Raw genomic sequence first — 18461 nt, forward strand, 5'->3', positions numbered from 1 at the left:
GGATAATGAGAGTTATTTACAAGGGATTGTCAGTTATATAAATATTCCCAGGCTGTTATCTGACCATTCCCCATTAATCACTCGGCACTTTAACTGTTGCAGCTACCCCACTCTAGGGCTGTAGCCCTGAACACACACTCAGCTCCTGGCTGCTTAATCCCTGTGTTCATGCCAGCCTCAGCGTTTCCTTAGTACTTTTTCCTGCTGCTCCCATTGCCTCAGCGCTCCACACCCTCTCTCTCAGATTTGGCGACGACTGTCTGCTCCTGCTGCTGCCCGGCTATTCTCCCTCTTCTTGTCCTTATGGGGAGAATCCAGCCCCGACTGAAACACACACGAAAGCCCCAGACAACGATGGTAATTTGTTTAAACCTCTTCATTACTTAATGCAAAACATAAAGCAGATCATCTGATGCTAAGAGGTTCCAGCTTCCCCTCCTTCCGACACCAGCTTGGGACTTGATGGGAAAGGAGGGAGCTCATGCTAGAGATTACTGTCAGAGATTGTGGCTTTGCCCAAAAAAAGGAGAAGGAGAAGGTTTGAAAACCTCCCCTTCTCACCCCTACATTTATATTTTTTACAGAAGAGCAGGTCTGGGAAGGTGAGGGGGTGGCACACAGCACTTTCCCAATTGTCAGACAGTGCGAAAATGCAGCCAAACTCCTCATCCAGCAGTGACCCATTTACCTTCAGGCAGAGACGGAGATCTCATTAGATACTGTGAAGCATCCCAAAACTTTTTAATTTTTTTTTTCCTTCTCTCACAGCCTGGGTGTTCATAAGGCTTAACTTGTGAAAGCTCTATACTCACCTGCTCCTCTGGCTGCTCTGGGTTTGCACCTTGCAGTGCTTCTTTCTACCAGAAAAATCAGTAGTTTTGAGGAAATCTGTCACACCAAAGTGGGCTGACAGGCCATTGAGATGTTGGAAGGTGCTTGTTAAAGCTTTAAAGAGCATACAGTTGTTTCCAACAAATCTAACAACAGCAACAACAACAACAAAAAAAGCCCCAGGCTTCTAGACCACTGAGGCTGGCGAAAAATAGATTTTTGTGAGGCCCTTTTTGTTAATATAATTTACCTTCCCTTCTTTAAAACTCTATTTGTTTGTTCTTTTGTTTTCTTGAAAAATGATTTTTGCTGCTAACAGATAATTTACTTTTAAGTGCACAAACATGCTGAGAGAACTGTGGCAGTGGGGTCTGAAACGACAGCAAAGCTCTGCTTGGGGAAAAAAGGAGGGAGTATCCGATCCAGGGAAAACAAGGTAATACACCCATAGTTGGGAGATGAATCATGAAAACAAGAGACAATTAACCCTTGAGGCTTATTTTAGCTACAAAATAAAGCTTTTCTGTGGGAGAAAAACAGACAAATCAGGGGTTGGGCTGCAGGATGGGCAAGCTGGAAGAGAGAGCTTGGCCATCCCCAGGGTCTGGGTGGCAGCTCTGTCCTGTTTGGGAGCTGCTTTCTGTAATCCTGGATCCTAAGGCTGTTTTCCCAAACATTCCCTGCTCTCTTGACAGCACAGCTGGATTCACCAAGCAATGAACCTGAAATTTAAAAGGAGAAAAGAGTTAAAGGCAGTGCTGATCTGCCCAGTTCATGTCTTTGTTTGGAAGAATGTGCTGCTCTATGGGTGTTAGCATGCTCACAGTTTTTAATTCCTGTTCCTTTATAACATGAAAAATAAAGGATCTCTTTCACAGAAGACTGTTGCAGCCAACTCAGACCAAGGATATCCATCCAACTCCAACCGAGTTCCTGAGCTGAGAAATGTTGTTCTCCAGCTATACAACAATTCATCTGATACCAATAAAGTGCTGCTATATAGTTTGGGATTTAGCAACCATGAATTCCTCATGCTAATGTACAAGTGTGTGTGTAAGGAGAGTATTCTTTCATTTTTTCTTTTCAAAGGAAGTCTGCGAGCATCAGAAATTGTCTTCTGAGACAATTTAGGTTGAACAACGTAGACACAGATCCAGGTAACAGACTGGTGGCCACTGAGAAGTTAAAAAAGTTAAAAGTTTCAGGGTTTTCAATGGAAATACAAAAAGTTTCAGGGGAAAAAAAAAAAAAGTGCAGGTTATTGTACCTGGAAGCTTTATCCACCTACCTCAACTATTCCAATTATAAGCAAACTTCAGAGAGGGGCTAACCTTGGCAGAGCAGCTGTTATTTTGAATTCTGATACAGCTGCTCTCTCCCAGTCACGCAGACCTGCAAAGATGCTGGCTGATCTCCTCCCATGAGAATTAATGCTGTCAGCTGACTGTGATCATAAAAATGCAATGAAAAGCAAAGCTTTGGGTATTTCTTTTTTGTTTCCCATGCAGAGGGAAAGTACCCCAGAGACAGCAGGCTAAAATTTCTTCTTTGGCTTATATCCCAGCAGAACTACCTACTGAAATCCTCCACAGCTACCCTGCCCTAGCAGAGTCTGTGCTGGTGACAGTGGCTTCTTCAGGTGTCACCAGAAGCCTGATTTATCCAGCAGTACCTTGGTTCTCACCACTGGCTAGGTGGCCAAAGGAAGTAAGGTTCTAATTTTAGTCTGAGACAGAAAAACAATGACGGAAATACACCCGTTTTCACTTGTCACCCAAATGGTCTCTATAGAATCTTAATTTTCATATCAAAAGCCCCTTTTTAGAAAAGAACCGTGGAGAATCACAGCATGTTTTCCAGTCATGGAGGCTGGAGAATATTCATTCACTTGGGAGTACATTCACAAAACATTTAGCTGCATTTTTATGGGCTTTTTCTCCAGTCCTGAGATTTTCAGGAATATTTCTCCCTAACTCCTCATGAGCTTGAGAGCCAAGGCCAGGTCCACCTTCTGCCTGACCCAGGACTAGTGGCACAGCAAAAAGCAAGAGTATGGATCTTATGGAAACAATGAAAGTAAAGCAATAAACTTCCCATAATCCAGGTTCTTTTCAGAAACATACAGACATTCATTTTTTATGGGTATTACAGCTTCATCACAGGTCCCTGCAAAGCCCTGAGAGGATCCTCTGCCATGTGGAGTTTGAGGATGATTCTAGAGATCCCCCTCCAAGAAGTTCCAGATGTTCCCCTTGTGGGACAACTGCTCCAGAGCATCAGTCCTACCCACAGCATTGCCCACCACACCTAAGGCAGGTCTGACATATTGGAGAAAAGACAATTTTGCTTCTTTTAAACTGAATTTGGTTTCACCACCCTTCTCCAGACTTGAAGTGTCAAAATAATTTTCTCCACTTTTCTAATTTCATTGCCATGTTTGTGCTGAAGGACAAAGAGGACTGAAAAAAAAAACCAGCTGGATTTTATTCTGGGCCTTTTATTCAGAGTAAGTTTTTCAACACAAAACAAACAAAAAAGGCCTGCTTGAGTCTTGCTCTGTGTATTATGTACAACAACTCCCACTCCTTCTCCCTCTGGACATTAAGTGCTTTGAGGCAAAGGCTGGTTTGTTCTCCGTGTTGGAGCAGCACGTGGCTTATCTAAAACTTACAATTTTAAACATACAAATCCACAGCACCTGAGGCAAGCAAACTGCAATCCATGCCCACATGAGCGCGGGCAACTGGCAACTCCGTAGTAAAACCAGCCAGGCTGATTGGAAACTGGCCAGATGGCAGCTACTGCAAGCTAAAAGGATTAATTATTTGAGGATCATGCCTGGAGAGCAGGCGTGATGAATGCAATATATAATTCCTTGTCACGACTGTATGTCAGCACTGGGAAATAAGGAACAGCCTGTACCCTGGGATACAGTCACAGTCATCTTTACTCTCTCTGAGGGTATGAGACCCAGAAGATGAAGAGGGTCTCACTTTTTAGCCTGAAACTGTACGTTTGAATAGCTATGGTCTATCAACCTGCAATGTCAAACATTGATATCAAACATCCTTATTTATTTTATCTATTTCACAACTGTAGCATTAATTTACCATTTTATTGGGACTGTGTATTTAACCATGTCATGACTCAAATTTCTCCAAGGCTGCTCTGTTTTTCCCCCCTTATAGCTTAGCACCTAAGACCCTGTAGCTGCTTTTTCTGCCTGGGTATTTCACAAGATAGGCCCCACTGCTGCTGGCCAAAGAAAACTGCCAGCCAACCTCTGAGAGTTCCTAAAATTGTCCGGCCTAATTAAGTGCAGTTTGTGTAAGTGGAAAAATCCACCGAGGAGTTTGCTGCCAAATATCCCCCGCAGGGCTCATCTGGGGTTACCTCTCGGCTGTGGTTCACAGTGGGGTCTCGGCCGCCCTCTCCCACCTCCGGCCCGCAGGAGCTTGGAGGGCCGCGATCCTCCCGGCCTGCCAAGTGGGGAAATTCCTCTGCACGCAGCAAAAACACCTCCCTGGCTTTTCATCTCCGCATCCTCCTCGGTGTGGAGACAAAGGCAGAGCTCGGCCGCGGCCTGTTCCTCCCGCCGGGCAGTGCGGCCCTGGCTGCGCTCCCGTCCGAGCGGCACCGGCGACAGCCTGTTTTTGACAGCTCTGCATAAGCACAGTTATTTCTAGCACAGTTTCCCTGAGCTGTGCCAACAGACTTTTTTCTTTTTTTTTAACAAATATATTTTCAGACCCCATCTAGCCCAAGAGTGCTATATTCTCCACCTAGACAAGGGTGTAGTGTTACAGGCCCTGGATGAGGCTGTGGGGAGGAGGAAGGATGACCTGAGTTCTCGTAAAGCACTTTTACCATAATCTCTGGGGCTTTACCCTCTGACCTGGGCTTAACCACACATGGTGAGAACACAGAGAGGGTTCCAGCCACTTTTGCCCTGCTGCCTGCAGCTCTCCCCATGCAGAGCACCACTTTGCTGCTCAGGTGCCATGATGGGAGCACAAGCTGTGTCTGAGGGAGATGTTTGCTGAGCAGGACTGTGCACAAATGCTTGTCGAGCCTGTCCCCCTTTCATCAAACTGCCACAACTCACAGCAGTGCCCTGGCAAGGCTGGATGGAGCTCAAAAGAAAGAAATGAAGCTCTCCTACCAGCTGATTGTGCTTGCCTTTCCCAGTTGCCATCCCTTTCCCAAACTCCTTGGCTGCCATTGTTCTGGATTCCAGGTCTGATGCTCTTCTTGTGGGCTTGGTAAGGACCTCCACCCACACTCACATAAACACTCTTTGGGGGTCTTTCTCAAGTACATCCCTGAGTGGAATAAAATGTGCTTCTTCAGTAAAACCTTCTCCTTTAGGCTGGACTTCAATGATCCTTGTGGGTCCCTTCAAACTCAGTATATTTTGTGATCTCACAATTTTTTTGATTCTTCTTTTGGTGACAAGGGACACATGAATGGAACTCTATCATTGTATCAGTTGTAGGAATTCCACAGAAAAAATGGGATCTAGCTTTGTCTGCTGGATTGAAGGGGTTTATGACTGGTTTTTTTGGGATCTGAGTGTGGGAGAAAGGAGCCCAGATCTCCAGGATGCTTTTGCATTGCAGGGAGCTTTCCCACAGCTCTTCCCTCAGCTGTTCCAGCCCCCTCTTCATTTATTTGTGTGACTTCTTTAGCTTTAATCTGCCACTTTGCTCTTGTGGAGCTGGAGCTCACACATAAATAAGGCAAATGAAACAGGAAAAGTCCTCTAATGCCTCTCTTCACTGTTTCTCCTCAGAGGCAAACTATTTTAGAAGCTTGTCTGTGCCCATTGCTGTTTTCTCACCTGAAACCATAATCTTCTCTTTGTGCTTTTGTGCTTTCCGTCACTTCCATAGCAACCAGTTGTGATGGCTCCGAGGATTATCGCTTCAGGAAGGAAATAAGCAGTGATGGAAGAAAGAAAGGACTTTTTTTTCTGCTCTGATCCTGCTTTTATGATGAGTGCAGATAAAATAGTTTTCTTAGCTGATCTCCAGACAGTCCACAAGCTGAAAGGGTAGCCACAAAGTTGGGTTGGTTTCCTCCTTTTCTGTGATTCATTTTGTTTGGGGCTTCTGGCTAAGCCAAAACATTATGAGAAACACGTTCACCAAGAGCCTGCTCACCTTGCTTGGCTGACCTGTCCAGCTCAATCAGTTCATGCAATCAAGTTGACTTTCCTCAGAAAGGATCACTAGGCTGGCAATAATGCAGCACAAAATATTTGTGCAAATTCCTCAGTAATAAAAACATTCTGAGGAAAGGACCTGGATAATACACGCTCACTGGTCACACAGTGGAGGCTGGGAAAACAAACAGAAAAGTTTCCTGAGCTTTTGGCTGGGCCTAACTGATAGAAGAGTCATTTAGGTAACAGTATTAACTTGGGAGAGAGACTTTTAGAGATCACGAGGAACATCTTATTTCTCTCCAGTTTCTCAGTCGGATCAAGCAACCCAAATATCTGGAGCCATAAGAAACAACATCGAGGGTACTGCAGGGAAAAAGGGGTAGTGTGAGCCCATCAGGCAAAATCTGCCAGGAGGGTACAGAGCAGTACAACTCCCTCAAAGTGCTGCAGGAGGATTTGGGGCAGCTGAAACACAGTTAATGGTGTGAGTGATCAGGTCCTGGGGAAACAACACTGGGGAGAGAGAGAAACCCTTCCCTGGAGGAGAAGGATGGGAAAGGGGGCAGAGCAATGGAAATCTGCAAGTCACCGGTGAGCTGTGTTACTCTCTGAGCTTGTAGGGGTAATGTTACCAGATCCAGAGTCAAACAGGGACAAAACCTCCTGTCTCTCAACTGCTCTCCCTTTGCCACAGGCATGGCTCTTCAGGGTCTGCCACACCTGGGTCTTCACAGTCATTTGTGCCCTGCCTTTGCAATGCCAGGCATCAATACCCAGCAGGAGACCAGCACAGAGGGTTTCTGTCCTGAAAGGCCCCTGTAATTTGCATGATTGTTTTCCCAGAAGTGACAGTGTGTTCTGGAGAAATGCGCGTTATTTGAGGTGCTCAACGCGGTGATTCTTTGTCATCACAGGTGCACCAACAAACGAAATGGAAAACAAGCTCATTCCTTCAACAGGGTACTGTTACTGCTAAGTCTGACTAATCACCCCCTGACAGCAGCAGGAATCTGCTGGGGAAGGAGCTCCGAGGTGGGAATGGCAGAGCCCAGATCCTCTCCTCAGGAAACCCTTGGGGAGCCATGCTCTGCCTGCTCCAGGGGGACCATGCCAGGCCCTCCAAGCCTGCTGCCCAATCCCAAAGAATCCAGCTCCTGTGTATTTCATCCCATCAATAAATACTTCGTGAAGGGCAGAAAATAGCCACGCACTGGATCTGTATTCTGGTTGAGGGCTAAGGAGGAAGCTTAATTTTTTTTGTCTGTTCTTGGGTGGAGGTGGTTTGTTGTGAGAACTTCCTTCTGGTGCCAGGCAATGGCATGCCCAGGGAGAGCATTAAGGCTGTCTCCCTCTCCCCCAGCACCCTGTTTTCCTGGGGAAAGCCCCTGTCTGCCTATTGTGGAGCACCTGTACCCTGCTGCATTCCCTGGGAACCCTGAGGAGCTGGGGACATGCTGGCACCTGGCTCTGGGCTGCCCAGAAGTCTTATCCCGCTGTTCTCCTGTGTCCACCCACGAGCAAAAGCAGTGGGAAGGAGTCACAGGTACACTGCTCCATCACAGCCATGAGCTGACAGCCCTAAGCCAAGTGGCTGAAAGACAAAGACTGCTGTGGTGGGGAGCGAGAGGAGTGGAGCATGGTGGGTTGATGCCTGCAGCACCACTCGCAATTCCATTGTGACTCCTGGGATTGGCCGGAAGGTTCCAGCACCAGTGCATTCAGCAGAGATTATGAGGTGCCACCATCCCAGTAGGTATCTGTGGGTTTGGGGCAGAGCTGCTAAGTTGGGTCCAGCCACAGGTATGGCTCCAGACAGGCAATGTCACACCATCCCCATCTCCTAAAATACTGCCACACCAAGCTGACAGCACCAGACTGGAAAAGGTAAGGTGAAGGTTTGTGCAGGTGACCTTGAAAAGCTGGAGAGAAAGCTATTTGCATTTGTACTTTAGGAAATCTCTCCAAGGAGCCTAATGAAAGCTCTAATCACAAACCACCTTCAAGTGTGCAGGAATGACAAAGGGGAGCTCAGAACCACGAGCAGGGTAATGCACTGAACTAATGCATATTCACCACCTCTCACGTGGAGGTTGCATCAATCAGACCCACTTCATTCTTCAGAGTCTGATCCAAGACAGGCCATGCATAATCTTTTTTCCTTTTCATTCACGTCTGTGCTGGAGAAAGGTGGTTCCAGTTGTGTTTACAGGCTGTACTGCTAAGATTGTTTAGCCGATGACTTGATGTGGTGTGTTAGAAAGGATTAGTTTCTGTGTGGGCATGTGAATAGGTGTGCGGAAAATGAAATTTTTTCTTGCTGAAAACTTCTGGGGCAAAACTAGTCTAGGATATAGTTAGCAAAAAACCCCAAAGGGACATTTTTCAGAATGTTACTCTTAAGCCTCTACACATCAGGGACATAACTGTCCTCTACATGATGGCCTTTTCCACCATTTTGACAATGTAAAATGTCCTCCAGGGAATAAGCAACATTTTGTTTCCTTTTTGCTAAACATTTCCTTTTCTCTTAGATGAAAAGAAAAGGAAGAAAGACAAAGTGAGAGAGTAAGATTTAAAAAAAAAAGAGACAACAAAAATTTTCTAGGATTTGTAAGGAGGACAACATGCAAACCCAGGACTGCAGGGTTATATAAAAGTGAGGCTGGAATAGAGATAGGTCACATGGTCCCATAAAGCAGGACCAGATGGACAGAAACCTGCAGGTCTGAAACAGTCCAAATCTGTGCTGAAAACTCCCCCAAGCCTTCCCTCCCCATAAAAGCTTGCATTTCCCATTCACCTTTCCCTGTTCCTTTGGCTACAAGATGGCAGAGACCTACAGAGCACAGGTGGAGGAACACAGAAAGCTTGTGGTGCATGCAGACAAAAGAAGCAAAAGAAAACACAAAAAAGGGCTGGTGATGTATGAAGGCAATAACTAAAGCCTTTCACATAAGCTTCTTCCTTAATTACTGCATTTAGCACCACTGCTGTAATCAAGAACACCAAGCTGTGACTGTTCAGTCAGTTGTGACAGACTCAGAGCAGGATAACCTCATCCCCACTCCTCACTGCCTTCCCTGAAGCCTTTCCAAGAGCATCCTTCATCCTCCAACCCTGCAGCCTAGAAAATAAGTCAAGGGTGGATACTGAGCTGTACCGGGATGCTCTGCATGCTGAAATGACTACTGTCAATATGCCACATTATATCAAATACCTACAAGCCACAAAAATCCCCCAAAGCTAAAACTGACCTGGCAACATCAACTCTGGCTTTATTTCCGTGTTACAATTCTTTGGGAAGCAGTTTTGCATAAAAGGTACCCTCCTGCTCTCCTCTCTGCTGTTGTACATGCAGCTACCTCTACCCAGCTGTGACATCTCTGTGCTTGCCTCTCTCTGATCTAAGATAACTTTGAAAAATTACCTGATTAAAAAAAAAGTATTTGTGGTTTATTTTTGGGAGGGTTTCTTTGTAAGCTAAGATAATTTAGAGGGGTTTTTTCCCTACATGCTGACCAAAAGCATTGGGCTGGTGTCCCATAGGGCTCTGGGAGTTACTTTTTGGAAGCAGGAGTGGTGGTGAACTGCTGGCAAAGAGAGGGCATGGGCTGCACAGGAGGGATGAGAGTGTGAATTCATATTCTGTCCCTTAGTGAAGTGAAACATTGACCCATCAGGGGCATGGCTGTCCTCTTCATGGAGGCCTTTTCCACCACTTTGACAATGTCAAATGTCCTCCAGGGAGCAAGTAACATTCCCATTCCCTTTAAATTGAGTGCCTTGTCTGCAGAGGTATCTCATCCTGCAAGAACATGGATCAGATAGTAGCTCTTGTTATAACATGAAGTTCTTGGGCTGTGGAACAGCTCCAAGTTCATGTCATTTGGGAAACCCCATTATTATTATTATTATTACACTCCTTTTTAATTTCCTGACTTCCTCATGGCTCCTCTTCCAGCCTGAACTTTGCATCCTTTTTTCTCTTTCCCATCGCTTAGTCGTAACTAACGAAAGGGAGAGAAGGTAAATGTTAAAGTTAATTTCAATAGAGCATCAAAATTCCTTACCAACAGTTGTCATTTTATGACTTCCACTCAAATTTAACAGTGTCACCCTCAAATATCATCGCAGATGCACCACATTCATGCCAAGGCTTAAGGGATTTGTTCAGAATGAAAATGAGGTGGGGAAATTGCATCTGTGCAGGTAATGGCTCCATTCTGCCCCCTCCAAAGTCCACAGGCACCTTCCCACCCATCCCAGTTGAAGCTGGAGCACTCCTGGGAGAGCAGCGTGAGGTGATAAACACCAGGAACAACAGGACTGGCAGGGCCATCAAAAATAGGATAACAGGAATTAGCTGAATAAGTAAGACACAAATGTCCTCTTCCTACAGCCCTGTTCCTCATCACTGCTCTGCAGAAAGGGTAACTAAATTAGGCAGAAGAACCTTTAGGAGGAATATGACAGGAAGCAAAATCCTGACAGCAAGGTCTGTTAGGCTCCCAAATGTCCCTCAAGGGAAGCAGCGGACGCTTGAGTCATTTGAACAATAGACTGGACCAAGTGCTGGAAAACAGGCAGGAGGGAATAAATCTGCATTATAGCAGAGGGACGTCTCAGATGACCTCATAGGTTGTTTCCACCCATAAATCTGGGATTCTGTGACAAGACCTGAGCCAGAAGAGGGCTGGGGTAACATCACAAATGGATACACCCATATCGTGTACATGGGAGCTTTGGGTCACCACGCTGACCTATGTGCTACATGAATGACAACTCATATTCTTGGAGCATTTTAGAGTGGAAACTGATTTCCATCACCCATGGATTTGGGATCTGACTTGTGTGTGCACTCACCACCCAGCTCATGTCCTATTTACAGGGTGAGGGAAGAAACTTGGGACATCTATGTCACTTAGTTGCTCTTCATAGCTAAAATACTTCATCTAGACCAGACTCAGTGGCTTCTGGGCCATTCCAGATTCCCTTTTTTCTTCTTCCATTGTTTGACTTTTGGGGGCCTCCATCTGGGAATTTTTGTGGGAAGGAAGGGCCCACAAGTCTATTGATCTCAATCCAGTATCAACAAAATGCAGGCCTTTCTCCCAGCACCACAAATTTAAAAAATCACAGTACTGAAGTAAAGAAACAAGCAACAAAGATTAAATGGTTTAGAAAACTGGGATCGTCTTGTTTTATAACAATGCACACAATCCACCTGCTAGATTTTAATACTCTTCGTATTAACTTCATCCGTTCAAGGATTTTAATTCTCAAGGAAACCCTCCTCTTCTCACATGAGTAAAACATCAGCATGAGGAAGCAGGGATGTGTTTCCCAGGACGTGGGAGAGTTAGCATGAGACATCCTCTTCCTTATTGCCTGAAAAATGAAGCTGTCATTCATACCCATGCATGTACATGCCTGCACACCACTTCTGGAGGCTCAGCCAAAACTCAGGGTTCAAACCCACCAACAACTTCTCTAACAACAGCTCCCATTCCCACCCTCCTTCAGCTCTCCAAGGAAAAGGGATGGAGTGCTCCATTTCAAGCCTTTCTGTGCTCTGTGTCACCACAATTCAGCACCCCTCCTACCCTCCATCCATCTGAAAGCATCAGGATCCCCTGGGTACCAACAGCTGCCCATCACACTCCAGCAAAGGACATCCATCCATCCTGCCAGTGGTTTCCCCTCCCATCACTCTCCCCTGCAGAGAGCACTGGAGTCCACCAAGAAAAGTTCCCCTTGTTGTTAGTGACTCTTGCAAAGCCATATTAGCCCCTCATTACCAGACAGGACTGACAATAAGCAATAATCAACGAGTCATCTAGGTAAAGAAAGAGCTCCTGAAAGTGCCATTATTAATTCTGGGAATATAATTTCGTGTGGTACCAAGAAATAGCACTGATTCAGGCTCTGAGCACAACCCAGGGAGTTCAAAGCACACCATGTATTGGGGCACACAGGCAGGGTGTACCTGAGCATTCCTGCTCCTGGTGATGCCTATCAGCCAGGGGAAAGGAGGTGAGTTAACCTGGACTGCTCTGGTTGGACTGGACATGTCTACAGCCAGAGTCACACCTGATCCCTCGCCTTGCCCTGCCAGACGCCAGCCCTGAGCAGCATCCTGCAGTGGCAGCTCTCCTACTCCCCTGCCACAGCCACCTTCTGCCACCAAAACACAAACATCTCTTTGCTCAGGCATCAAAAACTCAGCCCTCCCCTTCACTGGGCCTGAGGGGACAGCAAAGTTTCCTGCGAGTGTTTAAAAAGCAGAGGGGGACATTTAGCAAATTCAGGAGCCCTTTGAAATTGCACTCCTCACCTGCCAGAGTTAACCCAGTCCAAAATTCCCACCTGTCTGCAACTTTAAGAGCTCCAATCCTTTCAGAAGGTGGTCTGTCCTAGACCAGGCATCTGCTTGGCCTCAGGGGTGAGATTTAGGAAGGTGAGTTTGGGGAGCTCTCCATAGCTCCTGCTCCAGCACAGCCCCTGCTGCTGGCACATGAGGATGTCAGGAGGAACACAGCTCATCTCTGCAAAGAGAGGGAAGGCTTCTCTTTAACACTCCAGCCAAGTCCTGTTTTGATGATGCAACTGGGTTTGAGCAGGCAAGGGAGTGACTGGGATGGTCTGGACATGCAAGGTCTTCTGCAGATTACAATTAGGAGCTGCTGTGATTTCCTCATCAGCTTTGGTAATGGCTTGCGTGACAGGGGAAAAAACTGGTAACACGGGAAGCTTTTATCCTTTTAGTGAGATTTCATTCCTGCAGCAAACAACATGCACCTGAAAGTATGATCTCAGAGATCACAAACTCAGGTGAAAGCGAGCTCAGTTCACAGGCAAGGCTTGGTGGTGGTGGTAGAAGCCACGTGCTGCCTCATCACCCTTGCTGCAATCAGCTCCAAAGCAGCCTAAGTCCTGGACAAAAGTGCAGGAAAAACCCAAATACTAACACACAGCAGGTGAAAAATAAAACAACCCATGGTCTGCCCATGTGACATGGGCTGTGACATGCAGGGCAGGTATTCATGGCAGCTGGAATCCAGCAGCCAGCAAAACCAGTGGGAGAGGTACCGCTGGGGTGCCTGGCTCTTGCTCTGCTATGTGGAGAAGCAGGGTGTAAGGGCACATCCTGCCCTGAGGAACTGGTAAATCCCGCTGGCTCGAGGGCTGAGTGCAGCCAGTGACTTGATTGCATTTACAGCCTTAAGGCAGTTATTGAATCCAATTAGTGGGGTCCTGCATGCAGAGAAGTGGATCCACCTGGAGACCAGGAGGGTGGTTATGGGCTTGTGAAACAACTTGTCATGAAGAACAACCAGGCATTGCTGCTCCCCACAACCCTTGTGTCTGCTACCTGACAGGGGGTTGGAGCTGGGGGAAAGTGGATTTCAGAGTGTGTGACTAACCCCAGAACATGCCAAGGTGGGCCTCTGTGCAGCAACATGACTCACTTCCTTTGGAGGGTAAACAGTAAGGCTGTGATGAAAGCCCAGTAGTCCCAGGCAATTTCCCCTCATTTCCACAGGTCCAGCAGCTTGAACAACCTTGTAGCCCAGTTACACCAACACCTCCATCACAGGACTCCCCTCCTGCTGCTGGGGGCATCCCAGCATCTCCCACCTCTTGTGCCACTGACTGCAGGCAGCTGGGGATAGAAGAGACATTGCTATTAAATGCACCAAAGCTGCCCAGAAAGCCTCTTTCCACAAACAAGAGGCACAAGGGGGGAATCAGAATTCCTGTTTCCCTCCTGCAGCTCTGATGTTCATCTTCCCAGGATGAAACACAACATCTCCTCCCTTTTCTCTGGAGAGCACCTCTCCCACCAGACATGGACTCTGCTGAACAGATCTCCTTCCCAGCAGCAGGCGGAGTTCAAGGTGGGCTGAGTGGCCTGAAGTCATTAGTCCTGTCAGACCTCCTGTTCCCCTCTGCTCCTCTCCCCTCCTGAGGGGACACAACCCACGGGGCCACATCCTCTGGATGCCTGCGACTCATCATGTCTGACTTGGGAGATTTGCAACAGAGATCTGAGTAATTAAGAACCAAAGCTCCATTTCTGTGTCAAAGTCATTATGAAGACACCACTGTAGCCTTTTAAAACCATCTTACCTCAACTAATCCACAGGGAAGCCTTTCCTGCTTCCATGACAGAGGGACACCCTTTCATTCCCAAAATTCAAAGTGCACAGAGAGTTTTTAACTTCCGTAGCCCAAAATTAAGACAAATACCCCAGATTTTCTCAGACATAGCAATAAAGGGAAAGCAGCAATGGTAATATAAATAACTGATCTGTCCAGCATTGCATTCAGTTTGGTGGCTCTGTGTCTTTGTTCTTGTTGTGCTCACTTTTCATGAGCAGAGAGCAGAAATGTTCATGGAAAAGGGATTTCCAAAGCATGTGCATAGCTGTTCCTGGAAATCTAATTTTACATGTTCAATAAAATCATCTGCTACCATACAAGAGTTGAACAGGAAAAACCCACAAAGACACTTAGCCGACCACTGCACAATTACCTTCACTGGGTCCAAAGAGCAGAAAGTGTGAATGTATCCCAGCAAATGTACCAGTAATATTGTTAGGCAACCAGGAAAAAGCAGCTAAAATCAAATGATTAATGACTTGTCTCTCCCTCTCTCTCTCTCTCTCTCTCTCTTTTTTTTTTTTTTTTTTTTAATGTGGTATGAACAGGAAGGTTTGAGGCTCAGTTTTTGCAAGATGTGTCTTGCAGGAGCAGATCTGTTTGGAAATCCAGCAGATGCCTGGAGATAATGGCTGTGAGAAGCCCTAAATACCCATCTACCTACCGAATGTGTAGACAAGCTCACCAAATGGTAACATCGTGTTACCTTACCAGGAAATGGGGAAGAAATTATCAGCAAGATTAGGCAAAAAAACATACTTAGCTAGAATTTCTGAAATCCCTTCCAGCTCTTGACTAAGATATTTTTCTTGTCACAGAATAAACCAAGGACTGTTAAAAAAACACAGTTGCCCAGGGTAGCGGAAAGGGATGTAAGACAGAAGAACTAAAAAAGCACCCTGGCATGATACAGGAAAAGCTCCATCAAAAATAATGAATCTAAATTCACTGCCTCAGTGGCCGAAGAAACAAAGGATGAGATTGTCTGGCTCTGGACATTGGAGCCTTAATGTGCTGCTAATAATGTTTATATCATAAAGCAGCGTCGCTGCATTAGCTTTGATTTAGCAACGCCAGTTTACATCAGCTGAGGAAGCCGTCTGTAAATTCAGCTCCACAAATGTAAATACAGTGAAGGAAGAAAGGCTTGGTCATCCCTGGAGATATAAGAAAGGGGCTCCTGGGTTGAGCTGGGCCCTCCCCAGCACCCACCCTGCTGTCACAGCTTTGTCACCTGCCTATGAGGTGCCAAAGGGACATGTGGGCTGCGTGGCTCAGCCTCTGGCTGTGCAGAGCCATCCATCCAGTCCCAGCAGTTCTGCTTGACTTCACTCCAGCTGTGCCCCACTCCAGCTGCACAGGGGATGAGCCTCAGAAACTCTCCAAAACTCCAAGTGTCAGTAGGAGAGATTTTAGGATAAAACTACAGAAGTGATATTAACAGATTGCTGGGACCAGACGGTTTCACTCAAGAGCTCTGAGGGAACTCAGACTTGAAATTGCTGACCTATTCAGTACAATACCACAGCAGCTGTTGAAATGGCGAGGCACCGCAGGAATGGAAGGTGGCAAATGTTACTCTCAGTCTTAAAAAGGGCTTTTAGAGGTCATCCAGAAACCTGTGGGCCGGGAAGCTGGGCAAGGCAAATTGACAGAAAGCATAACAAAAAGCAGAATAGCTAAAAGTGTGATAGAATGGGAAAGAGTAATGTGGCTAGCACAGGTTTTTCCCATGAGAAATTTTCTTGTGTTTTATAAATAAAGATAAAGTTTGGATGTTGTTGGAACAGTGTCCCAGAACTTGGACAGTGCAGGCCTGGCCAATCAGGCCTGGGGGAAGGCTTCTGACTGACCAATCTGGGTGACTTTTGAGAACTCTATATATGTGATGAAATCAAAACAATAAAGGTCATTCCTTCTTGCCACTGAGGACTGGTGCCTTCATTACTCTGCTAGCTGCTCAACAGCAACAGAGCAGTTTGTTGAGTGAGAGCTCAGGCACTGCAAATCCATTCGTGTCAAGACCTGGGCAACTTGATGTATTCATAAAAGATCCAGTTGCAACCAGGTGGAGAGCAATCTCAGAAAACCAAGTGGAAGTTGATAAAATAACCTATGAAACTCGCCGGCAGTAAGTAAAAAGTGAGGACTGTGAGAAACACCAACCCATCCATACAAAGACCATCAGGGGCACTAAATGAACATCAGGCAGGAAGGAAACCTCAGTGGAGCTGAAAACTCCAGCTCACTGCTCAACAGGTGTCAACTATGCAAAAAAAGAGCTTTAGAATTGAGTACAGAATTAAAAGAGAATGAGAATGTCTCCTTCTAGGGTACCCTGCCTCAAACACAGCATGTCCACCAAGGAGCACGTAGAAGAATCCATGAAGACACAGAAGAGATGACATAGAAACTACATCAGAGTCCTTTTTCTTGGTCACCTTAGCTGAGAAGGGATGTGAGAGAGATCTTGGCAATTCATGAGCAGCATAGAACTGTGACCAGGAGGTCATTATTTGTGTCTGCTGTCACAAAGGAAAAGGCAGCACAACCCAGTCTATTGAGCTGGAGGTCTAATACGAAGAAAAGGAAGTGCTTCTTTCACAACAATGCAAAATTGAATTATGACACTTGTCACAGGATGCTGTGAAGACCAGAATTATAAAAGAATTCCAAAAGGGGTTAGCCAAATTCTTGGAGGCTCGACCCATCTGCAGCTGTTAAACACAATGACACAAATGCCAGTCAAAAATTCCCTTAACCACAGTCTGCTCTCTACTGAGCTGGTAATATCACAGAGGAATTGTGCTATGCTTGCCCTGTCCTTACTCCCCTTACTTCAGAGTCTGCTGCTGGAATGAGCTGCCCAATTAGCTGGACCTTTGCCCTGAGCCACTATCCCTGTGTGAGACACATTACACATGACATAAGATGTTTATCAGAAATTGGAATTTATTGCAGGTGATGCTCAAGTTTGTTCACCTCATATGAAAGTTTTGTCTCTGGCAGGCATTAATATCTGATGCCCTGGGAGAAAGGCATTTCTGTCCTAAAAATCTATCATGCCCCTGGCAGTCCAAACCAAAGACCAGCTCCCTCCTGATCTCCCACAGCTGCTCTGCTAAATCCATAAACCATGACAGTGGATTACCTTTATCATTGATTTAACTGTCACCACTAAAAGTAGTTAGCAGTCATGAAATAAGCCAGCAAGCGCATTTGAAGCAATGTCCTCCCGAGGCACATATTTCCTTTTATCATTCTTAAATTAATTCTCCTTCATTGTGTGACGTGTGCCTTATTCTCACTTTGCAGGAAGAGTAAAAAGGAAGCACTGATCACTTTCCATCTCCTGCACCATAATTCCGTTCGCTGAACTGCTCTCCCTTCTGCCTCTTCCCCCTTCCAGCTGACACAGCCAGGATTACACAACCACGGCTTTTGCCATGAGGGATTCCTTTCCTCGCTGAGGTGTGGCTGCTGTGCTGGGCACAGAGAAGGAGAAGGTTGTGGGTCTGGGAATGACTTATGGATCAGCTGCAAGAGGAGAGGGGCAGGTGAGAATCCCTCTGCCCTGGCTGGACCACACTGGCACCAGAGAGATCAGCTGGGTGGCTGTGCTCAGCTTGCTCAGTGCAAAAACAGCCTGTGTTTTTCACTGCTACCAGTCTGGCATCTCCTGCCAGCTCCAGGCATTTCCTTTCTGAAAAAAATAAAATAACCAAGGTTTGATCATTCACTTCTGGGGCTGTGCTGAACTTGCCAGCATCTGTTCCATCTGAACGGAGGGGAAAAACACCAACCCTGGACTAGGAAAGAAAGGGAAGGAGTTAGGTACCAAGTTGTAATGTGAGAAATGAAGGCAAGGAAAACAGCATCTTGAGAGATGTTAAAGACAAAAACAAACGCTGTGAACAGGAGCAGAGACAGATTTCAGAGGAAAGGAAGGAAGACAGTGACTAAAGCACCAAGAGTGAAAACAGTGTACACATGGAAACTGAGTTCAGACTCCCAGGGTTTCTTTGTACTTGTTTTTCTTACCATTTCACAGAAATCAGTGCTGGCGGGATCCCTCTATACCCAAGGGTCAGTGATGTCAATGAAAGTTGGTGGAGCTGCACTGATTTGTATCCATTAAGAAGCAACTTTCTCAAATTTCCCAGAATTACTGGAGTCTAAAATAATGCCCTGAGAACCCAGCTGAAAACAACAGTTGGGATTATCCTTAAGCCAGGTCATACTAAAACCTAATTAAAGATGATTTAGAATGCGTCCATTATTTTTTAAAAGTTGCAAAATT

Source organism: Lichenostomus cassidix, chromosome 1, assembly GCF_008360975.1.
Source record: "Lichenostomus cassidix isolate B80296 chromosome 1, HeHo_3.0, whole genome shotgun sequence".
Lineage (NCBI taxonomy): Eukaryota > Metazoa > Chordata > Aves > Passeriformes > Meliphagidae > Lichenostomus > Lichenostomus cassidix.